Consider the following 7660-nt stretch of genomic DNA (forward strand, 5'->3'; position numbering starts at 1 on the left):
GCTAGATCAGGGTGATTTGGGAAGCTGGCCAGTTTACAACCGGAGGGTTAGTGTGTGAGCACATTGCATTCATGCTGAGAGAACTGGGAAGGGGGTAGAATAAGGAAAGAGAGCAAGGAAATCTGCCTTCCCAATGCTTTTTCTTGATGAACTGATGCTCGAATTCTACCCTTTGGACAAGTTACTTATCTGTCTGAACCTGAATTTCCTCATTTACATGAAAGATGAAGAAGATCATAATAGTAATTCATGTCATTAGCACTCCAAACAAATGAGCAAAAAGTTAGTTTCCCAAATTCCTACTCCCTTGAAGACTGATGGATGAGATTTGTTAAATTTACTGCAGGTGGTGAAGCAAGCATGGGCTACAGAGAGCAGTATTCTTGCCAGGTGAAAATGCCAGGGTAATTCCACTATGACCTTACAGAACTGGAGAGGAGGAAGGGACTGGACAAAAGTTGCAGGCTATCTGCAGATTTCCATCCTCCACATCTCTCAGAGACCACAAAATAAAATGGCTTTAGGAGCCAGGCAGGTAATGAAAATGAGTGAAGCATGCTAGGCGTTTGCATGGTAAACATTAGCAATAATCCTCATTTCCTCAAAGATGCTTTCTTCCACTTGCTGGTGAAACACGCAGTCCTTTGGGTATATGTTTTGTTTTCTCATTTTTCATAGATTCATGGGCACAGAGAAATATTTTTCTACTACAATAAAAAACTGAAACAGGCTCAAATAGAAACTTTGAAAGGAGCCAGAAAACTGGGGAGCATTTGCTCCATACAAATAGGGCAGAAACTGTGTAACTCTGGCTAATTGTTAGAGGCTGGAGATGTGGGCCTATTGTCAGAAAATCTTTTTTTTTTTCCTTCTTGTTTTCTTTTCCTCCTCCTTCTTCTTTCAATGGTACCACTGTTTGTGTGGTTCTTTTTATAAACTTTATGTACAACAAATAAAACCCACCTGCCTGTGGCCTATTTGCATTCCACATTCTACATAGTACAGTGGCACCTCGGTATTCAACTGCTTTGAAATTTGTCAAATTTGGTAGTCAATGCACTTTTTAAATCCAGTTTTATTCAGATATATTCACATATGCAATCATCCATGGTGTACAGTCAGCTGTTCACAGTACTATCATATAGTTGTGCCTTCATCACCCCAATCTATATTTTGAACATTTTCCATATACCAGAAAAAGTAAAAATAAGAATAAAAAATAAAAGTTAAAAAGAACACCCAAATCATACCCCCCCCATTTTTTATTTAGTTTTGTCCCCATTTTTCTACTCATCCATCCATACACAGGATAAAGGGAGTGTGATCCACAAGGTTTCCACAATCACACAGTAAGCTACATTGTTATACAATCATATTCAAGAGTCAAGGCTACTGGGTTGCAGTTTGACAGTTTCAGTTATTTACTTCCAGCTATTCCAATACATTAAAACCTAAAAAGGGTTATCTATATAGTGTGCAACAGTGTCCACCAGAGTGACCTCTCAACTCCATTTGGAATCTCGCAGCCACTGAAACTTCACTTTGCTTCATTTCACTTCCCCCTTTTGGTCAAGAAGATGTTCTCAGTCCCATGATGTCAGATCCAGACTCATCCCAGGGAGTCATATCCTGCATTGCTAGGGAGATTTACACCCCTGGGAGTCAGGTCCCACGTAGGGAGGAGGGCAGTGAATTCACCTGCCAAGGTGGCTTAGCTAGGGAGAGAGACCACATCTGAGCAACAAAGAGGCACTCAGGGGGAGACTCTTAGGCACAATTATAAGCAGGTTTAGCTTCTTCTTTGCAGTAATGAGCTCCATAAGGGCAAGCACCACAATAGAGGGCTTGGTATACCAAACCACCAGTCCTCAGTGTTTATGAGAACATCAGCAACAATCCAGGTGAGGAAGTCCAACACTTCTATATTTCCCCCCAGCTACTCAGGGAGGCCCTGCATATATATTTTTATTCTCTGCCCAAATTATTCTGGGATGTGTTGCCATGTCACACTAACCTGTACAAACCTACCAGGTCTCGCTTCCTATTCAAAGTTCCATGTAATTGTGGTGTTTGAACAAACTGTATGGGTACTCAACACATTTGGATGTGAAAGTTTTGTCCCTATACTCATTGTTTGTTTGGTACTCAATGCACAAGAGTCAGTTGCCTCATGACTCGCTACCCTTTCTAGCTGAAAAAAAAAGGGTCATGCGTTAGTCATGCAGTAGCTCTTGTCCTGTGCATATCCCCTTGCTGTCTTATCTTGGCTTCTGTGGTCATTTTGCATATTTTTGCACTTTTTCTCATCATGGGTCCTAAGAAAATGAGCAGTGATAGTGCTGATCAGAAAAGAAAATTACTTTGCACCACCATTGAGCATGACCGACCTTGCTAGGGAATACAGTATGCCTAGAACAATGGTCTCCACTATCATTAATAAAGAAGCATTTAAAAAAAGGCTGATGTCGAGGAGTTGGTGGAGGAACATCGTGAAAAGCTCAGCACTGAGGAGCTGCAGGAATTACAGAAGGAGCAGCAACAAGAGGTGGCCGAAGAGATTTCTTCAGGTGAGGAGGAGATAAGGGAGGATGTCCCCAGTTACTTTATAAAAGAAATGTGTGCAAAATAGTCAGAAATTCAAAACTTTGTGGAGAAGTACCATCCGGACAAAGCTCTGACAAGCAGAAATGTGAATTTATTGAATGACCAAATAATTTCACATTTTCTAGGAATTCTGAAAAGAAGACAGAAATAGTCTTCATTGGATAAGTTTTTAGTGAAGGTGACAAAGAGTGTGTCGGAACGTGTGCTGCAAGTTGAAAAAAGGCAGAAAAGAGAAAGAAAACCTGAAGTGCAAGTGCCCGATGTTCTATGGGAGGGGGACAGTCCTTCCAAGCAACACTCCATGTAACCTCTCCTCCCCACCACTCTCCTCCCAGCATCCCATTAGGACTTGGACTCTTCTCAGCACAGGTAAAGTGAAGTTTTTGTTTTATTTAATCTAAGTATCTATTAATTTCTTGGCTTATCATGTAAAGTAATGATGTACAACCATATCTTTTTACATTTTGTCTTAAAAAATGTCATTGTCTTTAGTTTGGGAATGCATTAAGTTTACTTACATTATTCCTTATGGGAAAAATTTGTTTGGCATTTGTCATTTTTGATACTCATCGCGCCTCCCGGGACCAATTAACGATGAGTACCAAGGTACCCCTGTACTCTGAATGTTGAAGGGTCCTTGTCAAATCACTCCCAACTTGGCTTTTCTGGTATCCCTCCTCATGGATCCAGGGACAGTGCGAATTCTCAGCGGTAACTGAAGTTGCAGGTCTTTGGCCTTGACTTGTGTCCTTGTGTCCTTGGGAGATGCCAGGGACTGGTGTAGTATGGACAGTGGTGTACTCTCCATTCTTCTGTGAGATTTCCTTCCTGGGGTCTTTTTATTACCCTGAGGTAGGAGCTGGGGCTCCTCCTGTGCTCACTCCCTGCGTGGAGGTTAGAAAAGAAATGCAGTCCTGAAGTCCTGACACATTCTATGTGAGAGATGACAGTCTTACCAGTAGCACTGGGATGAGCCTTGGAGACATCTAGGCTAAGCCTCACATTTCACACATAAAGAAACTGAGATGCAGAAAGCCACACTCTCTCGTCCAGGGCCCACAGTTCATCAATGACAGTTGAGAGAGATCTGAGGTCTCCCGCCTCACTGTACAACACTGTGATGCTGTAATCTGCTACTCCTACCTCTGCTGTATTCACTTCGTACCTCCCAACCATCTCTAGGGTTTCATTGCATATTTGAGCTGAGGAAAAGGCTGAAGTCAGAGCTTCGGCTATGAGGAACTAGGCCAAGACAGAGGGAAAACAGATGGGGAAAACTTTGGAAAACCTTCTTCATTGTCCCCTGGATGTGAGAATTCACCAGAGAACATACAACCAAGAGTCTGTTCCTATTTTGTCAGCAGTGTCTGAGGTCACCCATGCCCGCCGAACCGATTAGGCCCTGCCAAGCAAATCGACATGAGTGTGGACCTGGAGGAGGTGTTTCCAGGAGTTTCCATCAGATAAATTTTGCCTGAGCTTCTCTCTGGCCAGGTAGGTGAGCATGGAGGTGGGTGTTGGCTCCCCAGCACCCTCAGCTCCACCTCCCATGGTCTCTCCCTTCCTCCTCAACACTGAAGGGACTTCACTTGTTTGAGATTCAAATCTGCACACTTCCCACGACAGGTGAAGGATCCTGGCACGGAAAGCTTGGCTTATAGAATTGCTAGTCTGTGATTTCTGTTCTGTGATCTGCTATTTAATCTAAATATCTCATTTTTAAAAACAAAACCATCCACTGTCTATTCAGTAAGACCTTTATTTTTTAAATGTTTGAATTTGGATTTATTTTTTTTCTTTTCCTCCTTATGACTGCAGACGGGGTGGGATGTAACATGTATTAAGCTACTAGTTTACTCTACTAAGCATTTTTATATACCTTATGTAGTCCATAAAAACAGTTCTGGGTGGTAGGCATTACCATTTTTAAAAATTTTTTATTTGTTTCTATGTAACAAATCTCAAGGGTCAGAGAAAATAAGAGACTTTACTAAGTCATATACTCCATCTAGAGGGGACTGTGTCTGCCTGGTTATATTCTTAGGGCCTAACAAGTACCTGGCATGGAACTAGTGCTCAATATTTGATAATTTGACTTCCCAGGATGAAAGAGCCAGTAACTAGTGAGACATCCATGAAAGATGTAACAGGATCTTGTGGGATGAACAAGGAAAGAAAAAGGTTTGCATAATTAATAGTGAAGTAAGAAATGACTGATTTATTCAACATCTTTCTTCCAAGGATTTTGAGATACTTGATATGTCATCTCATTTTTCTTTTCACCAATTGCGGCAATATTCTTGGCAAGTGAATGGGAAGTGAGGCAAGAAGTGACTTGGTAAGGACCAAACACACAAGTCAAGCACTAGCTACAGTCACCTCCTCCTCCTGGGCCAACTCATTTATGCATCACTGGAGACTTCAGGGCACACTCTCTCTTCAAGCAGAGAGAGGGTCTTATGCTTCCTACTCTAGCCTCACTGCCTAGGATTGTACTGTCATTAAACCCAACAAAAAGATGAACTCAAATTTCACCTTCGCCTCTCAGTTGACAGGCTAGATGGAGAGAAAGTAGCTTAGAAAACTGACCACGGGTGAGGTATTTAAACAAAGCAGCTGAAGATACACTCTGCCCTCCCCATCCCCCCCCCCCCCCATATCTGGCCTTTAAGGCACACTACAATGCTAGAACATTGCAGGGAATTTAGCTGCAAAGAAGTAAAACCTCAAGTAAATGCTTTGCTTATCGTTTCTGCATTGCTTTTATAAACAGAACAAAATAGCAACATACTAATAACTATCACTATAGCTATAGATATGAGCTGTGCTTATATTATAGTCCAATACGGTATCTTTTCACCAAAGTCAAGGAGTTAAAGCTATGAGGGAAGTGGTATAACAGTCACAATACCTCTGGGAAATTACACCTAAACTGGAGAACTATAAACCTGTAAACTGAAAGCCAACGGGGAAGTTTGCATTAGTCTCTTAAATACACCTTGCTGCTATCCATCAAGCATGTATGAGACACAGAAGTCTTGATTAAATGCAGATAACAAGATGTCCTGAGTGATTTTTCTCATTTAACGTTAGACTTTCTTGATTTAAGTGGCTCAGTAGGAAATGAGGCATAATTGGACCTTGCTTTTAATTAAATATACATTTATTTATTTACTAGTTCTGCTAAGATATTGCTTAATTTTCATTAATGCTGTTTTTTTCTTTGAGTTGAACAACATTCTTGTTGATCTTGCTTGGCTGCAATTAGTTGTGCTGTGTTTATCTTTCTGGTTCCACAATTAATTCCAGCATAGAACCAATTTATTTATATTTTTCACCACTGGGAACATCCTTCCCACTGAAAATTTGCAGATGCCGCCATAATTCCCCATGCATTTTTATTTCAGGGTGAAAGGAAGTGAGGGATAGGTTTGGGGGAAGAAACAAGAAGTTGTCTATAAAATATTGTTCATTTGGTAGCATCAAATGATGATGTTCCTTAAAAAACTAAAAGTGCCTGCTTTTTGATATAATTATGGTGACATGATTGACTCTGCATCATCGTCTGTTCCCTCAGAGGCAGACGACAAGACAAAGAAAAGACTCCAGTGTAGTTATTGCATTTCTAAACACCGAATAAACATAAACAGTGAAGCTTCTGTTAATGGACTAGGATGTCTTGATGCACCACACATCTCTGGTTATGTTGGGAGACAGGCGCTAAAACACTGACACATTAGAACAGTTCAATTTCTCTTTCTATGGAAAGTACAATATCATAAGCATTAAAAGCTTAATGTAAAACTGTGCCTTAAAATAAATTTGGGGCCTTTAAACAGGTGCTTTCTAAAGCAAGTTTCTGCATTCCACTCAAAGAATTTATGCCAGTGAGCTTGCTTGGCATTTTAATCCTGGTTGAACTGGGCATATGAGTAGGCAGTAGCAGTAAATAGAAGCCACTGCCAATTCACAGCGCCTCTCTGTCTCTCTCTCTCTGTCTCCAGTCACCAAGGAGGACTGACAGAACAGAGTCTAATAATTTTAGAGAAGAGAACAGGCTGATTACAGTATAACCCAAGCCTTATCAAAAACCCTTGATTGAAATTCTTCCATTTGTGAAATAATATTTACTTGGCCTCAATATTTTCAACACCCATCTCCACCTGAATTTGCTTTCTGCTTTTTATTAGCCTCAAAACAGGTCTAGGTTCTTAATCATATCCTATCTCATGTGGTTGGAGGCTCTGCTCTTAATGCATTTTCAGAAGTCTTGAGAATCTGTCACTGACATGAAGGAATAAATGAATGAGCTGAGTAATGTTGGCAGGACAAGTGGAGTTCTGTCTGTTATGAGGAAGGGCTCCGTCCCTTTCATCCTTTTTTCCATTTAAGGACAGGAGAAATAAAATTATCAGATGCCTTTCTCTAATGTCATCTCCTGTCCTCTGGTTTCATTAAGGGAACTAGAGGGTGTCCTGATATGAATACTGTGCTTGAAGTGAACATGTTGGCAGTGAACCTGCACTTGTTATATTATTCTATTCCTAGTCACTTTATGGGAGTTCTGTTTGCTTCTTTGGCAATGACCCAGCAGAGGAAAATATGTATTTCAGTATGTTACACTCATCTCTAGGGTCCCTTATGCTATTTTTTTTTCCCTTCCTCAGCCAATGTTTATTAAGAACAAGAAAAAGAGAAATAGCTCACACTTACTGAATGCTTACATTGGGCCAGGCGCGGTGCTAAAGACTTTGTATGCTAAATACTAAATATTTTCCACATTTGATCTTCATTTTATCAGTGAAGACACCGAGGCACAGAGAAGTTAGGTCACTTGCACAAGGTCACACAGCTGGTGATGTGCAGGGCCTCAGGGTTCTGACTCCTAGCATAGTGCTCGTGTCTGCACTCAGAGCCTGCTCCCAGGTCTCCTAGCAGATGCACAGAAGAGATATCTGGAAGCCTAGAAATTCAGCATGGGCTCCATAGAAAAAGAAACTATTATCAGAAAACATTGAAACCTCAGTGGCCTTCTTTCAAGGGCAAGAATAAATGT

This window comes from Choloepus didactylus, chromosome 1 (assembly GCF_015220235.1).
Source record: "Choloepus didactylus isolate mChoDid1 chromosome 1, mChoDid1.pri, whole genome shotgun sequence".
Taxonomy (NCBI): Eukaryota; Metazoa; Chordata; class Mammalia; order Pilosa; family Megalonychidae; genus Choloepus; species Choloepus didactylus.